The 19,899-nt window shown below is 42.3% G+C and overlaps 1 long non-coding RNA gene and 1 pseudogene across 1 annotated transcript; both read left to right on the top strand.

The window, feature by feature from the left end:
• LOC137254344 (testicular acid phosphatase homolog) overlaps nucleotides 1-19,899 on the top strand; it is a 280,602-nt pseudogene that overhangs the window by 224,591 nt on the left and 36,112 nt on the right.
• LOC137253916 (uncharacterized) lies at nucleotides 3,056-4,993 on the top strand. Its single transcript, XR_010953924.1, has 4 exons — nucleotides 3,056-3,306; nucleotides 3,963-4,300; nucleotides 4,369-4,696; nucleotides 4,756-4,993. It is a non-coding gene; the product is annotated as an uncharacterized lncRNA (long non-coding RNA).

Genomic DNA, 19,899 nt, shown 5'->3' with positions numbered 1-19,899 from the left:
GCGGTAGTTCAACACACACGCCCTTTTTAATAATGGGCTTTTATGGCCATGGATATGCTGCTAATTTTTCGAAATTAACATTTGGTATGTTTTATCTTTTATATCTAACACAAATTTTTCGTTCTAATTTTGAAATTTAGTATACTTTTGTGAATTGAAACTTTTCCTATAAGCAACCAGTTTCAAAACCGGTAGTTCAGCACTCACGCCTTTTAAATAATGGGCTTTCAGGTGCATGGATATGCTGCAAATTATCCGAAATTAAAATTTAGTATGTTTTATCTTTTATATCGAACACAAATTTTTCGTCCTAATTTTAAAATTTAGTTTGCCTTAGTGAATTGGAAATTTTTCCGCAAGTAACCAGTTTCAAAACCGGCAATTCAGCACTCACGCCTTTTTAAATAATGGGCTTTCAGGGCCATAGATATGCTGCAAATTATTCGATATTAAAATATAGTATGATTTATCTTTTATATGTAACATACCTTTTTCATTCTCATTTTGAAATTTAGTCTACTTTAGTGAATTGGAAAATTTTCGACAAGCAACCAGTTTCAAAACCAGTAGTTCAGCACCCACGATTTTTTAAATAAATGGGCTTGCTGCTAATTATTCCAAATTAAAATTTGGTATGTGAATTGGAAATTTTTCTGCAAGCAACCTGTTTCAAAAGCGGTAGTTTAACACACACGCCTTTTATAATAATGGGCTTTTATTGCCATGGATATACTGCAAATTATTCGAAATTAAAATTTGGTATGATTTATCTTTTATATCTAACACAACTTTTTCATTCTCATTTTTAAATTTAGTCTACTTTAGTGAATTGGAAAATTTTCGCCAAGCAACCAATTTAAAACCGGTAGCTCAGCACACACACCTTTTTAAATAATAGGCTTTTATGGCCATGGATATGCTACAAATTATTCGGAATTGAAATTTGGTATGTTTTATCTTTCATATCAAACACAACTTTTTTGTTATAATTTGGAAATTTTATAGTCTGCTTTAGTGAATTTCCATTTTGGAAATTTTTCTTCAAGCAACCAATTTCGAAACCGGTAGTTCAGCACACACGCATTTTTAATTAATGAGCTTTTATGGATATGGATATGCTGTAAATTCTTCGAAATTAAAATTTGGTATGTTTTATCTTTCATATCAAACACAAATTTTTCGTTCTAATTTAAAAATTTTTAGTCTGCTTCAGTAGATTTCTATTTTGGGAATTTTTCTACAAGCAACCAATTTCGAAACCGGTGGTTCAGCACACACGCCTTTTTAAATAAAGAGCTTTTATGGCCATGGATATACTGCAAATTATTCGAAATTAAAATTTGGTATGATTTATCTTTTATATCTAACACAACCTTTTCATTCTCATTTTGAAATTTAGTCTACTTTAGTGAATTGGAAAATTTTCGACAAGTAACCAATTTCAAAACCGGTAGCTCAGCACACACACCTTTTTAAATAATAGGCTTTTATGGCCATGGATATGCTACAAATTATTCGAAATTGAAATTTGGTATGTTTTATCTTTCATATCAAACACAACTTTTTCGTTATAATTTGGAAATTTTATAGTCTGCTTTAGTGAATTTCCATTATGGAAATTTTTCTTCAAGCAACCAATTTCGAAACCGGTAGTTCAGCACACACGCATTTTTAATTAATGAGCTTTTATGGATATGGATATGCTGTAAATTCTTCGAAATTAAAATTTGGTATGTTTTATCTTTCATATCAAACACAAATTTTTCGTTCTAATTTAAATATTTTTAGTCTGCTTCAGTAGATTTCTATTTTGGGAATTTTTCTACAAGCAACCAATTTCGAAACCGGTGGTTCAGCACACACGCCTTTTTAAATAAAGAGCTTTTATGGCCATGGATATACTGCAAATTATTCGAAATTAAAATTTGGTATGATTTATCTTTTATATCTAACACAACCTTTTCATTCTCATTTTGAAATTTAGTCTACTTTAGTGAATTGGAAAATTTTCGACAAGTAACCAATTTCAAAACCGGTAGCTCAGCACACACACCTTTTTAAATAATAGGCTTTTATGGCCATGGATATGCTACAAATTATTCGAAATTGAAATTTGGTATGTTTTATCTTTCATATCAAACACAACTTTTTCGTTATAATTTGGAAATTTTATAGTCTGCTTTAGTGAATTTCCATTTTGGAAATTTTTCTTCAAGCAACCAATTTCGAAACCGGTAGTTCAGCACACACGCCTTTTTAAATAATGAGCTTTTATGGCCTTGGATATGCTGCATATTATTCGAAATTAAAATTTGGTATGTTTTAACTTTCATATCAAACACAACTTTTTCGTTCTAATTTAAAATTTTATAGTCTGATTTAGTAAATTTCTATTTTGGAAATTTTTCTACAAGCAACCAATCTCGAAACCGGTAGTTCAGCACACACGCCTTTTTACATAATGAGCTTTTATGGCTATGGATATGCTGCAAATTAGTCGAAATCAAAATTTGGTATGTTTTAACTTTCATATCAAACACAACTTTTTCGTTCTAATTTAAAATTTTATAGTCTGCTTTAGTAAATTTCTATTTTGGAAATTTTTCTACAAGCAACCAATTTCGAAACCGCTGGTTCAGCACACACGCCTTTTTAAATAATGAGCTTTTGTGGCCATAGATATGCTGCATATTATTCGGAATCAAAATTTGGTATGTTTTAACTTTCATATCAAACACAACTTTTTCGTTCTAATTTAAAATTTTATAGTCTGATTTAGTAAATTTCTATTTTGGAAATTTTTCTACAAGCAACCAATCTCGAAACCGGTAGTTCAGCACACACGCCTTTTTACATAATGAGCTTTTATGGCTATGGATATGCTGCAAATTAGTCGAAATCAAAATTTGGTATGTTTTATCTTTCATATTAAACACAACTTTTTCGTTATAATTTGGAAATTTTATAGTCTGCTTTAGTGAATTTGCATTTTAGAAATTTTTCTTCAAGCAACCAATTTCGAAACCGGTAGTTCAGCATACACGCCTTTTTAAATAATGAGCTTTTATGGCCTTGGATATACTGCATATTATTCGAAATTAAAATTTGGTATGTTTTAACTTTCATATCAAACACAACTTTTTCGTTCTAATTTAAAATTTTATAGTCTGCTTTAGTAAATTTCTATTTTGGAAATTTTTCTACAAGCAACCAATCTCGAAACCGGTAGTTCAGCACACACGCCTTTTTACATAATGAGCTTTTATGGCTATGGATATGCTGCAAATTAGTCGAAATCAAAATTTGGTATGTTTTATCCAGGGATGCACCTTAACGTTAAGCTAATCGTTTATCAAAAAATTTCCACCGTTTCCGTTGAAACACTTCGAAATATTATCGATAAAGAAATTATCAAGATAAATTGTATCTCGTTTTTAACCGAAACGAAAAGCTTTCGTTAACGGTAAAAACGTTAACAAAAACGTGATACTTAAAGTTTGAATTGTGCTGGCAATGCTATAGCCATGGTGAAGCCAGTAAGGTGCTAACAGCGAGCGGACATACACACGAACTCCATGTAATTTGTTTGTGTAATTCGTTGGTGGTAATGTCAAAATACTCTGAGAAATGTTCGTACTGTCAAAATTCATGAGAAAAGTTGCAATCAGCTTGGCTAATGCCTTCACCTTTAATGACTCCGCCATCAATCAGCTTTGCCAGCATAGTTTGAAATTAATAATCAACATAAACGATTTGATTTCGTTTTGATATGGCAGAAAACGAAGCAAAATCACTTCGTTAATTTGACGTTCTTAACGTTAATAAACGAAACGAAATGACTTTGTTTCGTTTATTAACGTTAATTATCGTAACGAAATGATATCGGTTCGTTGGTTAAGCATGCCTGGTTTTATCTTTCATATCAAACACAACTTTTTCGTTATAATTTGGAAATTTTATAGTCTGCTTTAGTGAATTTCCATTTTGGAAATTTTTCTTCAAGCAACCAATTTCGAAACCGGTAGTTCAGCACACACGCCTTTTTAAATAATGAGCTTTTATGGCCTTGGATATGCTGCATATTATTCGAAATTAAAATTTGGTATGTTTTAACTTTCATATCAAACACAACTTTTTCGTTCTAATTTAAAATTTTATAGTCTGCTTTAGTAAATTTCTATTTTGAAAATTTTTCTACAAGCAACCAATTTCGAAACCGCTGGTTCAGCACACACGCCTTTTTAAATAATGAGCTTTTGTAGCCATAGATATGCTGCATATTATTCGGAATTAAAATTTGGTATGTTTTAGCTTTCATATCAAACACAACTTTTTCGTTCTAATTTAAAATTTTTTAATCTGCTTTAGTGAATTTCCATTTGGAAATTTTTCTGCAAGCAACCAATTTCGAAACCGGCAGTTCAGCACACACGCCTTTTTAAATAATGAGCTTTTATGGCCTTGGATATGCTGCATATTATTCGAAATAAAAATTTGGTATGTTTTAACTTTCATATCAAATACAACTTTTTCGTTATAATTTGGAAATTTTATAGTCTGCTTTAGTGAATTTCCATTTTGGAAATTTTTTTACAAGCAACCAATTTCGAAACCGGTAGTTCAGCACACACGCATTTTTAATTAATGAGCTTTTATGGCCATGGATAGGCTGCAAATTAGTCGAAATTAAAATTTGGTATGTTTTATCTTTCATATCTAACACAACTTTTTCGTTATAATTTTGAAATTTTTTAGCCTGCTTTCGTAAATTTCTATTTTGGAAATTTTTCTACAAGCAACCTTTTTCAAAAGCGGTAGTTTAACACACAAGCCTTTTATAATAATGGGCTTTTATTGCCATGGATATACTGCAAATTAGTCGAAATCAAAATTTGGTATATTTTATCTTTCATATTAAACACAACTTTTTCGTTATAATTTGGAAATTTTATAGTCTGCTTTAGTGAATTTCCATTTTGGAAATTTTTCTACAAGCAACCAATATCGAAACCGGTAGTTCAGCACACACGCCTTTTTACATAATGAGCTTTTATGGCTATGGATATGCTGCAAATTAGTCGAAATCAAAATTTGGTATATTTTATCTTTCATATTAAACACAACTTTTTCGTTATAATTTGGAAATTTTATAGTCTGCTTTAGTGAATTTCCATTTTGGAAATTTTTCTACAAGCAACCAATATCGAAACCGGTAGTTCAGCACACACGCCTTTTTACATAATGAGCTTTTATGGCTATGGATATGCTGCAAATTAGTCGAAATCAAAATTTGGTATATTTTATCTTTCATATTAAACACAACTTTTTCGTTACAATTTGGAAATTTTATAGTCTGCTTTAGTGAATTTCCATTTTGGAAATTTGTCTACAAGCAACCAGTTTCTAAACCGGCAATTCAGCACTCACGCCTTTTTAAATAATGGGCTTTTATGGCCATGGATATGCTGCAAATTATTCGTAATTAAAATTCGGTATGGTTTATCTTTAATATCTAACAGAGTTTTTTTTGTTCTAATTTTGAGTTTTTTAGTCGGCTATTTGAGCGTCCATTCAGTGAGGTTTTTAGAGAAGAAACCAATTTTGAACAGGTAATTCACCGCTTTTTCGTACAAATTTTCACGATTTTTACTATCCTTTGGTGAATATTTCTCTTCCAGGATCTTTTTTCGAGGACGGTGATTCAACACACATGCGTTTTTCCTCCATTTGGTGATATATCCAAAATGAATCCTGTTGAGAAGTGTTATGACTATAATTACACAATTTGTAATATTTTAACCAATTAAATATCCGAAGAAACGACGCAATTTTCATCTAAAAACTCTCTTTGGTTTTAGCTAATTGTAGTTTCACTCCATTGTTCTATGAATAGTAATTTCTTCGCCCCCCTCCTATCAATTAATTTAACTTACAAATAAAATGTATTTCTTAATTCGAAAAAAAAATGTATTGTACTATTCACGTAAGCATGCTTATCAGATTATCAACTCATTTAGTGTTTTTTTAATCTATTACAAAAATAAAATGCATTAGACAGAAAAAAAATTTTAAACAGATAACTTTATAAGGTGGCTAACGTGAATAGCCCACATATTTCATTGTCTCCTTGCGGACGGGGCCGCGGGTAAAGGCTAGTATCTAATATATATTATAAATGGGAAAGTTTGGATGTTAAGATGTTTGGATGTTTGGATGTTTAGATGTTTGGATGTTTGGATGTTTGGATGTTTGGATGTTTGGATGTTTGTCCAGACGTTTGTCTTTGTGACTCAATAACGCAAGAACGGCTGGACCGATTTGGATGAAATTTTGCACACATATAGCCAATAGTCTAGAAGGATCTACTAGCTATACATTTTTCAAAAGGGGCGTGGTCCCCGCCCCCTAGGAACAGTTATAATTTAATTATTATATTTTTTCGTCTTTGCGACTGAATCACGCCAGAATGGCTACACGGATTTTGATGAAATTTGGGACACAGACAGTAGTCTACTAGAGAAATTTTTTTCGACCATGGAAAGAGGGGTGGGGGTCCCACGACCCTTCGAGAAATTATTTTTCATAATTTTTACACATTATAACTTTACGTATACTGGCCTTCACCAATATCACAGACTCAAGGGGTCAAATAAGTCGAGGGCTTACAAAGTAAGCAGTGACACCCTCCGCCCGCCCCCCTTTATCTCCCCCTCTGGTGTAAAATCCATAAATTGTTATAACTCAATCTAAATTTTCTCCTAAATCAATAGTTTTTGGTATCTGGTACATACAGAACGAGATCTAGGCAATTTTGGAGGAACGATCAGTGGTCCTCTCCTCTACTCCCGCCATCCGCCCTCCATCAATTGTTTTTATTAGCAGCTTTTATTAGCTTTACCTGTATGTTTCTATCTAACTTTTTATTCGCTCCAATGCGCCTGCTGCCTTATTAACATGGTTTTATAATTAGCTTCACCTTATTTGTAATCCCGTAAGGGTCATATCGAGACCCTACCGGGATCATTTCTGGATGGTTTTCGGGATCGGTCCGGGATTACGCCGGGGTAATTTCGGGACTTTTTCGGGACTATTTCGGGATCATTTTGGGACCCTTCCAGGATCATTTCTGTATAGTTTACGGGATCCGTCCGGGATCCCGTCGGGGTTATTTTGGAACATTTTCGGGACTATTCCGGAATCATTTTGGGACTATTTCGCGATCATTTGGGGACCCTTCCGGCATCATTTCTGGATGGTTTTCGGGATCCGTGCGGGATCTCGTCGGCGTCATATGGGGACTTTTTCAAGATCATTTGAGGGCTCTTCCGGCATAATTTCTGGATGGTTTTCGTGATCCGTCCGGGATATCGTCGGGGTCATTTGGGGACTTTTTCGGGATTATTTGGGGGCTCTTCCGGCATCATTTCTGGATGGTTTTCGGGATCCGTCCGGGATCTCGTCGGGGTCATTTGGGGACTTTTTCGGGATCATTTTGGGGCTCATCCGGCATCATTTCTGGATGGTTTTCGGGATCCGTCCGGGATCCCGTCGGGGTCATTTCGGGACTTTTTCGCGACTAATACGGGATCATTTGGGAACCCTTTCGGCACCATTTCTGGATGGTTTTCGGGATCCGTCCGGGATCCCGTCGGGGTCATTTCGGGACTTTTTCGCGACTAATACGGGATCATTTGGGAACCCTTTCGGCATCATTTCTGGATGGTTTTCGGGATCCGTCCGGGATCCCATTAGGGTAATTTCGGGACTATTAGGGGATCATTTGGGAACCTTTCCGGCGTCATTTCTGGATAATTTTCGGGATCCGTCCGGGATGCCGACGAGGTCATTTCGGGACTATTTCGCGATCATTTGGGATACCTACCGGCATCATTTCTGGATGGTTTTTGGGATTCGTCCGGGATCCCGTCGTGGTCCTTTCGGGACTTTTTTTCTACTAATACGGGATCATTTGCGGACCCTTTCGGCATCATTTCTGGATAGTTGTCGGGATCCCGTCACGGTCATTTCGGGACTATTAGGGGATCATTTGAGGACCTTTCCGGCATCATTTCTGTATTGTTTTCGGAATCCTTTCGGGATCCTGTCAGGGTCATTTTGGGACTTTTTTGGGGCTAATACGGGATCATTTGGGGATCCTCTAGGGGTCATTTCGTGACTTTTTCTGTTTTATTTCGGGATCATTTGGGGACCCTTCCGGCATAATTTCTTGATGGTTTGCCGGATCCATCAGGGTCATTTGGGGACCATTTTGGGATCATTTGGGGACCCTTCCGGCATCATTTCTGGATGGTTTTCGGGATCCGTCCGGGATCCCATCAGGGTAATTTCGGGACTATTAGGGGATCATTTGTAGACCTTTCCGGCATCATTTCTGGATAATTTTCGGTATCCGTCCGGGATGCCGACGAGGTCACTTCGGGATTATTTCGGGTTCATTTGGGATACCTACCGGCATCATATCTGGATGGTTTTTGGGATTCGTCCGGGATCCCGTCGGGGTCATTTCGGGACTTTTTCTCGACTAATACGGGATCATTTGCGGGCCCTTTCGGCATCATTTCTAGATAGTTGTCGGGATCCGTTCGGGATCCCGTCAGGGTCATTTCGGGGCTTTTTCGGGATCATTTAAGGATGGCTTTCAGGATTCGTCCGGGAACCCGTCACGGTAATTTCTGGACTTTTCCGAGACTATTTCGGGATCATTTTGGGACCTTCCCAAGATAATTTCTGGATGGATTTCGGGATTTGTCCGGGATGCCCTCAGGGTCATTTTGGGACTATTAGGTGAGCATTTGAGGACCGTTCCGGCATCACTTCTGGATGGTTTTCGGTATCCGTTCAGATTCCCGTCGGAATAATTGCGGGACTTTCCAAAAGCATTTCTGGATGGTTTTTGGGATTCGTCCGGCATCCCGTCGGGGTCATTTCGGGACTTTTTCTCGACTAATACGGGATCATTTGCGGGCCCTTTCGGTATCATTTCTGGATAGTTGTCGGGATCCGTTCGGGATCCCGTCAGGGTCTTTTCGGAACTATTGGGAGATCATTTGAGGACCTTTCCGGCATCATTTCTGGTTAGTTTTCGGGATCCTTTCCGGGTCCCATCAGGGTCATTTCGGGACTTTTTCGGCATCATTTAAGATTGGTTTTCAGGATTCGTCCGGTATCCGTCAGGGTAATTTCTGGACTTTTCCCAGACTATTTCGGGATAATTTTGGGACCCTCCCAAGATCATTTCTGGATGGATTTCGGGATCTGTCCGGGATGCCGTCAGGGTCATTTTGGGACTATTAGGTGATCATTTGAGGACCTTTTCGGCATCACTTCTGGATGGTTTTCGGTATCCGCTCAGGATCCCGTCGGAATTATTGCGGGACTTTTTCGGGATCATTTGGTGTCCCTTCCGGCATCATTCCTGGCTGGTTTTTGGGATTCGTCCGGCATCCCGTCGGGTTCATTTCGGGACTTTTTCTCGACTAATACGGGATCATTTGCGGGCCCTTTCGGCATCATTTCTAGATAGTTGTCGGGATCCGTTCGGGATCCCGTCAGGGTCTTTTCGGAACTATTAGGTGATCATTTGAGGACATTTCCGGCATCATTTCTGGATGGTTTTCGGAATTTGTCCGGGATCCCGTCGGGGTTATTTCGGGACCTTTTCGGGGCTAATACGGGATCATTTGGGGATCCTCTAGGAGTCGTTTCATGACTTTTTCTGTATTATTTCGGGATCATTTTGGGACCCTTTCGGCATAATTTCTTGATGGTTTGCCGGATCCATCAGGGTCATTTCGGGACCATTTTGGGATCATTTGGGGACCCTTCCGAGATCATTTCTGGATCCGTCCGGGATGCCGTAGGAGCCATTTCGGGATTTTTTGTTACTTTTCCGGGATAGTTTTTGCACCCTTCCGGGATCATTTCTGGATCTGTGCGGGATCCCATCTGGGTAAATTCCGGACTATTTCGGGATCATTTTGGAATCCTTCCGGAATCATTTCTGTATGGTTTTCGCGATCCATCGTGGATCCCCTCGGAGCCATTTCGGAACTTTTTCTGGAGTTAGTCGGGATAATTTAGGGACCCTTCCTGGATATTTTCTGGATGGTTTCTGAGATCCGTCCGGGAGCCCGTCAGGGTAATTTCGGAACTTTTTCGGGACTATTTCGGGATCAATTTGGTACCCTTCAGGAATCATTTCTGTGTGGTTATCTGGATAAGTCTAGAATCGTGTCGTTGTCATTTCGGGTTTTTTTGGGACTACTTCGGGGACTTTTGGAAACACTTCCGGGGCGTTTCTGGATGGTTTTCGGGATCCGTCCGCGATAGCGTCGGGGTCTTTTCGTGGCTTTTTCTGGATAATTTCGTTATCATTTTGGGATCCTATCAGGTTATCAGCTCATAAAGTTCTTTTTTTTACTCAATTACAAAAATAAAATGCATTAGACAGAAAAAAAATTTTAAACAGATAACTTTATAAGTAGGCTAACGTGAATAGCCCACATATTTCATTTTCTCCTTGCGGACGGGGCCGCGGGTAAAGGCTAGTATATTATAAATGGGAAAGTTTGGATGTTAAGATGTTTGGATGTTTGGATGTTTGTCCAGACGTTTGTCTTTGTGACTCAATAACGCAAGAACGGCTGGACCGATTTGGATGAAATTTTGCACACATATAGCCAATAGTCTAGAAGGATCTACTAGCTATATATTTTTCAAAAAGGGCGTGGTCCCCGCCCCCTAGGAACAGTTATAATTTAATTATTATATTTTTTCGTCTTTGCGACTGAATCACGCCAGAATGGCTACACGGATTTTGATGAAATTTGGGACACAGACAGTAGTCTACTAGCGAAATTTTTTTCGAACATGGAAAGAGGGGTGGGGGCCCCACGACCCCTTCGAGAAATTATTTTTCATAATTTTTACACATTATAACTTTACGTATACTGGCCTTCACCAATATCACAGACTCAAGGGGTCAAATAAGTCGAGGGCTCACAAAGTAAGCAGTGACACCCTCCGCCCGCCCCCCTTTATCACCCCCTCTGGTGTAAAATCCATAAATTGTTATAACTCAATCTAAATTTTCTCCTAAATCAATAGTTTTTGGTAGCTGGTACATACAGAACGAGATCTAGACAATTTTGGAGGAACGATCAGCGGTCCTCTCCTCTACTCCCGCCATCCGCAGTCCATCAATTGTTTTTATTAGCACGCTTTTATTAGCTTTACCTGTATGTTTCCATCTAACTTTTTATTCGGGACTTTTTCCGGACTATTTCGGGATCATTTTGGGACCCTTCCGGGATCATTTCTGTATAGTTTACGGGATCCGTCCGGGATCCCGTCGGGGTTATTTTGGAACATTTTCGGGACTATTCCGGAATCATTTCGGGACTATTTCGCGATCATTTGGGAACCCTTCCGGCATCATTTCTGGATGGTTTTCGGGATCCGTGCGGGATCTCGTCGGGGTCATATGGGGACTTTTTCGGGATCATTTGGGGGCTCTTCCGGCATCATTTCTGAATGGTTTTCGGGATCCGTCCGGGATATCGTCGGGGTCATTTGGGGACTTTTTCGGGATCATTTGGGGGCTCTTCCGGCATCATTTCTGGATGGTTTTCGGGATCTCGTCGGGGTCATTTGGGGACTTTTTCGGGATCGTTTTGGGGCTCATCCGGCATCATTTCTGGATGGTTTTCGGGATCCGTGCGGGATCTCGTCGGGGTCATATGGGGACTTTTTCGGGATCATTTGGGGGCTCTTCCGGCATCATTTCTGGATGGTTTTCGGGATCCGTCCGGGATATCGTCGGGGTCATTTGGGGACTTTTTCGGGATCATTTGGGGGCTCTTCCGGCATCATTTCTGGATGGTTTTCGGGATCTCGTCGGGGTAATTTCGGGACTTTTTCGCGACTAATACGGGATCATTTGGGAACCCTTTCGGCATCATTTCTGGATGGTTTTCGGGATCCGTCCGGGATCCCATTAGGGTAATTTCGGGACTATTAGGGGATCATTTGGGAACCTTTCCGGCATCATTTCTGGATAATTTTCGGGATCCGTCCGGGATGACGAAGAGGTAATTTCGGGACTATTTCCGGATCATTTGGGATACCTACCGGCATCATTTCTGGATGGTTTTTGGGATTCGTCCGGGATCCCGTCGTGGTCCTTTCGGGACTTTTTTCGACTAATACGGGATCATTTGCGGGCCCTTTCGGCATCATTTCTGGATAGTTGTCGGGATCCCGTCACGGTCATTTCGGGACTATTAGGGGATCATTTGAGGACCTTTCCGGCATCATTTCTGTATTGTTTTCGGAATCCTTTCGGGATCCCGTCAGGGTCATTTTGGGACTTTTTCGGGGCTAATACGGGATCATTTGGGGATCCTCTAGGGTTCGTTTCGTGACTTTTTCTGATTTATTTCGGGATCATTTGGGGATCCTTCCGGCATAATTTCTTGATGGTTTGCCGGATCCATCAGGGTCATTTCGGGACCATTTTGGGATCATTTGGGGACCCTTCCGAGATCATTTCTGGATCCGTCCGGGATGCCGTAGGAGCCATTTCGGGATTTTTTGTTACTTTTCAGGGATAGTTTTTGGACCCTTCCGGGATCATTTCTGGATCTGTGCGGGATCCCATCTGGGTCATTTCCGGACTATTTCGGGATCATTTTGGGATCCTTCCGGAATCATTTCTGTATGGTTTTCGCGATCCGTCGTTGATTCCCTCGCAGCCATTTCGGAACCTTTTCTGGAGTATGTCGGGGTCATTTGGGGACTTTTTTGGGATCATTTGGGGCTCTTCCGGCATCATTTCTGGATGGTTTTCGGGATCTCGTCGGGGTCATTTGGGGACTTTTTCGGGATCATTTGGGGGCTCTTCCGGCATCATTTCTGGATGGTTTTCTGGATCCGTCCGGGATCCCATCAGGGTAATTTCGGGACTATTAGGGGATCATTTGTGGACCTTTCCGGCATCATTTCTGGATAATTTTCGGTATCCGTCCGGGATGCCGACGAGGTCATTTCGGCATTATTTCGGGATCATTTGGGCTACCTACCGGCATCATTTCTGGATGGTTTTTGGTATTCGTCCGGGATCCCGTCGGGGTCATTTCGGGACTTTTTCTCGACTAATACGGGATCATTTGCGGACCCTTTCGGCATAATTTCTGGATAGTTGTCGGGATCCGTTCGGGATCCCGTCACGGTCATTTCGGAACTATTAGGGGATCATTTGAGGACCTTTCCGGCATCATTTCTGGATAGTTTTTGGAATCCTTTCGGGATCCCGTCAGGGTCATTTCGGGGCTTTTTCGGGATCATTTAAGGATGGCTTTCAGGATTCGTCCGGGAACCCGTCAGGGTAATTTCTGGACTTTTCCGAGACTATTTCGGGATCATTTTGGGACCTTCCCAAGATCATTTCTGGATGGATTTCGGGATTTGTCCGGGATGCCCTCAGGGTCATTTTGGGACTATTAGGTGAGCATTTGAGGACCGTTCCGGCATCACTTCTGGATGGTTTTCGGTATCCGTTCAGATTCCCGTCGGAATAATTGCGGGACTTTTTCGGGATCATTGGGGTCCCTTCCGACATCATTTCTGGATGGTTTTTGGGATTCGTCCGGCATCCCGTCGGGGTCATTTCGGGACTTTTTCTCGACTAATACGGGATCATTTGCGGGCCCTTTCGGTATCATTTCTGGATAGTTGTCGGTATCCGTTCGGGATCCCGTCAGGGTCTTTTCGGAACTATTGGGAGATCATTTGAGGACCTTTCCGGCATCATTTCTGGTTAGTTTTCGGGATCCTTTCCGGGTCCCATCAGGGTCATTTCGGAACTTTTTCGGCATCATTTAAGATTGGTTTTCAGGATTCGTCCGGGATCCGTCAGGGTAATTTCTGGACTTTTCCCAGACTATTTCGGGATAATTTTGGGACCCTCCCAAGATCATTTCTGGATGGGTTTCGGGATCTGTCCGGGATGCCGTCAGGGTCATTTTGGGACTATTAGGTGATCATTTGAGGACCTTTTCGGCATCACTTCTGGATGGTTTTCGGTATCCGCTCAGGATCCCGTCGGAATTATTGCGGGACTTTTTCGGGATCATTTGGTGTCCCTTCCGGCATCATTTCTGGATGGTTTTTGGGATTCGTCCGGCATCCCGTCGGGTTCATTTCGGGACTTTTTCTCGACTAATACGGGATCATTTGCGGGCCCTTTCGGCATCATTTCTAGATAGTTGTCGGGATCCGTTCGGGATCCCGTCAGGGTCTTTTCGGAACTATTAGGTGATCATTTGAGGACATTTCCGGCATCATTTCTGGATAGTTTTCGGGATCCTTTCGGGGTCCAGTCAGGGTCATTTCGGGACTTTTTCGGGATCATTTAGAGATGGCTTTCAGGATTCGTCCGGGAACCCGTCAGGGTAATTTCTGAACTTTTCCGAGACTATTTCGGGATAATTTTGGGACCTTCCCAAGATCATTTCTGGATGGATTTTGGGATCAGTCCGGGATGCCGTCAGGTTCATTTTGGTATTAGGTGATAATTTGAGGACCTTTCCGGCATCACTTCTGGATGGTTTTCGGTATCCGATCAGGATCCCCTTGGAATCATTGCGGGACTTTTTCGGGATCATTTGGGGTCCCTCCCAAGATCATTTCTGGAGGGATTTCGGGATCTGTCCGGGATCCCGTCAGGGTCATTTAGGGGTGCGTTCGAGATCCCGTCAGGGTAATTTCGGGACTTCTTCGGGACTATATCGGGATCATTTCTGGATGGTTTATGGGATCCGTCCATGCCCCTTAAGGGTCATTTCGGGACTATTAGGTGATCATTTGAGGACCTTTCCGGCATCACTTCTGGATGATTTTCGGTATCCGTTCGGGATCCCGTCGGAATCAATGCGGGACTTTTACGGAATCATTTGGGATTCCTTCCGGCATCATTTCTGGATGGTTTTCGGGATTTGTCCGGGATCCCGTCGGGGTTATTTCGGGACCTTTTCGTGGCTAATACAGGATCATTTGGGGATCCTCTAGGGGTCGTTTCGTGACTTTTTCTGTATTATTTCGGGATCATTTTGGGACCCTTTCGGCATAATTTCTTGATGGTTTGCCGGATCCATCAGGGTCATTTCGGGACCATTTTGGGATCATTTGGGGACCCTTCCGAGATTATTTCTGGATCCGTCCGGGATGCCGTAGGAGCCATTTCGGGATTTTTTGTTACTTTTCCGGGATAGTTTTTGCACCCTTCCGGGATCATTTCTGGATCTGTGTGGGATCCCATCTGGGTCAATTCCGGACTATTTCGGGATCATTTTGGAATCCTTCCGGAATCATTTCTGTATGGTTTTCGCGATCCATCGTGGATCCCCTCGGAGCCATTTCGGAACTTTTTCTGAAGTTAGTCGGGATAATTTAGGGACCCTTCCTGGATATTTTCTGGATGGTTTTTGAGATCCGCCCGGGAGCCCGTCAGGGTCATTTCGGAACCTTTTCGGGATCATTTTGGAACACCTTCAGGGATCATTTCTGTGTGGTTCTCTGGATACGTCTAGAATCGTGTCGCTCTCATTTCGGGTTTTTTTGGACTATTCGGGGAACTTTTGGAGACCCTTTCGGGGCATTTCTGGATAGTTTTCGGGATCCGTCCGCGATAGCGTTGGGGTCATTTCGTAGCTTTTTCTGGATAATTTCGGGATCATTTGGGATCCTATCAGGTTATCAGCTCATTTAGTTCTTTTTTTTACTCAATTACAAAAATAAAATGCATTAGACAGAAAACAAAATTTTAAACAGATAATAAGCAGGCTAACGCGAATAGCCCATATATTTAAAATTTTCCTTGCGGACGGGGCCGCGGGTAAAGGCTAGTATATATTATAAATGGCAAAGTTTGGATGTTTGGATGTTTGTCCAGACGTTTGTCTTTGTGACTCAATCACGCAAGAACGGCTGAACGGATTTGGATGAAATTTTGCACACATATAGCCAATAGTCTATAAGGATCTACTAGCTTTATATTTTTCAAAAGGGGGGAGGTCCCCGCCCCCTAGGAACAGTTATAATTTAATTATTGTATTTTTCCGTCTTTGTGACTGAATCACGCCAAAACGGCTGCACGGATTTTGATGAAATTTGGGACACAGACAATAGTCTACTAGCGAAATTTTTTTCGAGCATGGAAAGGGGTGTGGGGTCCCATGACCCCTTCAAACAAATACTTTTTAATAATTTTTACACATTATAACTTTACGTATACTGGCCTTCACCAATATTACAGACTCAATGGGATAAATAAGTCGAGGGCTTACAAAGTGAGCAGTGACACCCTCCGCCAACCTCCCCCCTTCTCCCCCCTTCTGGCGTAAAATCTATATATTGTTATAACTCAATATAAATTTTCTCCTGAATCAATAGTTTTTGGTATCTGGCACATACAGATCGAGATCTAAACAATTTGGAAAAACGATCAGCGGTCCTCTCCTACTCCTCCCGCCATCCTCCCTCCTCCAATTGCATTGATTAGCACGCTTTTATTAGCTTTAACTGTATGTTTCTATGTAACACTTCATTCACTCCAACGCGCCTGCTGCCTTATTAACCTGGTTTTATAATTAGCTTCACCTTATTTGTAATCCCGTTAGGGTCATATCGAGACCCTTCCGGGATCATTTCTGGATGGTTTTCGGGAGCCGACCGGGATCCCGCCGGTGTCATTTCGGGACTTTTTCGGGACTATTTCGGGATCATTTTGGGACCCTTCCGGCATAATTTCTTTATAGTTATCGGGATCCGTCCGGGAACCCGTCGGGATAATTTCGGAACTATTTCGGGATCATTTGGGGACCCTTCCGGCATCATTTGTGGATGGGTTTCGAGATCCGTCTGGCATCCCGTCGGTGTATTTTCGGGATAATTTGCGTACCTTTGAGAGATAAATTCTTTACGGTTTCCGGGATCACTACGGGACTTTTTCGGGGTTATTTTGGGTCCCTTCCGTAATCGTTCCTGGATGGTTTACGGGAACCGTCCGGGATCCTGTCGGGGTCATTTTGGGACTTTTGTGGGATCATTTGGGGTCTCTTCCGGCGTCATTTCTGGATGGTTTTCGGGATCCGTCCGGGATCCTGTCGGGGTCATTTTAGGACTTTTGCGGGATCATTTGGGTTCTCTTCCAGCATCATTTCTGGATGGTTTTCGGGATCCGTCCGGGATCCCGTCGATGTCATATCGGGACTATTTCTGCATCATTTGGGGTAACTTCCAGCATCATTTCTATATGGTTTTCGGGATCCGTCCGGGATCCCGTCGGGGTCATTTCGGTACTTTTTCTTGACTAATACAGGATCATTTGGGGAACTTTCGGCACCATTTCTGGATGGTTTACGGGATCCGTCCGGTATCCCATCGGCGTCATTTCGAGACTATTAGGTGATCTTTTGAGCAACTTTCCGGCATCATTTCTGGATGGTTTTCGGAATCCGTCCGGGATCCTGTCGGGGTCATTTTGTGACTTTTGCGGGATCATTTGGGGTCTCTTCCGGCATCATTTCTGGATGGTTTACGGGAACCGTCCGGGATCCTGTCGGGGTCATTTTGGGACTTTTGTGGGATCATTTGGGGTCTCTTCCGGCGTCATTTCTGGATGGTTTTCGGGATCCGTCCGGGATCCTGTCGGGGTCATTTTAGGACTTTTGCGGGATCATTTGGGTTCTCTTCCAGCATCATTTCTGGATGGTTTTCGGGATCCGTCCGGGATCCCGTCGATGTCATATCGGGACTATTTCTGCATCATTTGGGGTAACTTCCAGCATCATTTCTATATGGTTTTCGGGATCCGTCCGGGATCCCGTCGGGGTCATTTCGGTACTTTTTCTTGACTAATACAGGATCATTTGGGGAACCTTTCGGCATCATTTCTGGATGGTTTACGGGATCCGTCCGGGATCCCGTCGGGGCCATTTCGAGACTATTGGGTGATCTTTTGAGGAACTTTCCGGCATCATTTCTGGATGGTTTTCGGAATCCGTCCGGGATCCTGTCGGGGTCATTTTGTGACTTTTGCGGGATCATTTGGGGTCTCTTCCGGCATCATTTCTGGATGGTTTACGGGAACCGTCCGGGATCCTGTCGGGGTCATTTTGGGACTTTTGTGGGATCATTTGGGGTCTCTTCCGGCGTCATTTCTGGATGGTTTTCGGGATCCGTCCGGGATCCTGTCGGGGTCATTTTAGGACTTTTGCGGGATCATTTGGGTTCTCTTCCAGCATCATTTCTGGATGGTTTTCGGGATCCGTCCGGGATCCCGTCGATGTCATATCGGGACTATTTCTGCATCATTTGGGGTAACTTCCAGCATCATTTCTATATGGTTTTCGGGATCCGTCCGGGATCCCGTCGGGGTCATTTCGGTACTTTTTCTTGACTAATACAGGATCATTTGGGGAACTTTCGGCACCATTTCTGGATGGTTTACGGGATCCGTCCGGTATCCCATCGGCGTCATTTCGAGACTATTAGGTGATCTTTTGAGCAACTTTCCGGCATCATTTCTGGATGGTTTTCGGAATCCGTCCGGGATCCTGTCGGGGTCATTTTGTGACTTTTGCGGGATCATTTGGGGTCTCTTCCGGCATCATTTCTGGATGGTTTACGGGAACCGTCCGGGATCCTGTCGGGGTCATTTTGGGACTTTTGCGGGATCATTTGGGGTCTCTTCCGGCATCATTTCTGGATGGTTTTCGGCATCCGTCCGGGATCCTGTCGGGGTCATTTTGTGACTTTTGCGGGATCATTTGGGGTCTCTTTCGGCATCATTTCTGGATGGTTTTCGGGATCCGTCCGGGATCCTGTCGGTGTCATTTTGGGACTTTTGCGGGATCATTTGGGGTCTCTTCCGGCATCATCTCTGGATGGTTTACGGGATCCGTCCGGGATAGTTTTTGCGATCCGTCCGGGATCCCGTAGGGGTCACTTCGGGACTATTTCGGGATCATTTTGGGGTACCTTCCGGCATCATCTCTAGATAGTTTTCGGGATCCCGTCGGGGTCACTTCGGGACTTTTTCTCGACTGATAAGGGCTCAAATGGGGACCCTTTCGGCATCATTTCTGTATAGTCTGTGGGATCCTTCCGGGATCCCGTCAGGGTCATTTCAGGACTATTAGGGGATCATTTGAGGACCTTTCCGGCATCATTTCTGGATAGTTTTCGGGATCTGTCCGGGATCCCGTCGGGATCATTTATGGACTTTTTCGGGGCTATTTCGGGATCATTTGGGGTATTTTCCGACATCATTTCAGTATGGTTTTCGGGATCCAACCGGGATCCCGTCGGGGCCATTTCGGGATCTTTTGGTGTCACTTCCGGCACAATTTCTGGATGGTTTTCGGGAGCCGTCAGGAATCCCGTCGGGGCCATTCCTGTACTTTTTCGGGACTAATACGGAATGATTTGGGGAGCCTTTCGGTATCATTTCTGGATGGTTTTCGGGATCTGTACGGGAACCCATAAGGGTAATTTCGGGACTTTTTCGGGACTATTTCTGAATCATTTTGGGACCCCTCCTGGTTAATTTTTGGATGATTTTCGGGATCTGTCCTGGAATTTTAGTATCATCTTGGGACCCTTCCGGGATCATTTTACGTCTCTTCGCAACCGGTAGTTCAGCATACATGCCTTTTTAAATTACGAGCTTTTATGAGCGTGGATTTGCTGCTAATTATTCGTAATTAAAATTCGGTATGTTTTAGCTTAAAGCTGAACGTCATGCTGAACATATACCCAGTAGATATTGCGGGAAAGGCGGCCGCGGCAAGGTCGTTGGTCAGGCTTCGTGATATGGGA

Source organism: Eurosta solidaginis, chromosome 5, assembly GCF_040869045.1.
Source record: "Eurosta solidaginis isolate ZX-2024a chromosome 5, ASM4086904v1, whole genome shotgun sequence".
NCBI classification, from domain to species: domain Eukaryota; kingdom Metazoa; phylum Arthropoda; class Insecta; order Diptera; family Tephritidae; genus Eurosta; species Eurosta solidaginis.
Note: the sequence above shows the minus strand (reverse complement) of the source record. Positions and strands in the feature narration are given on the sequence as shown.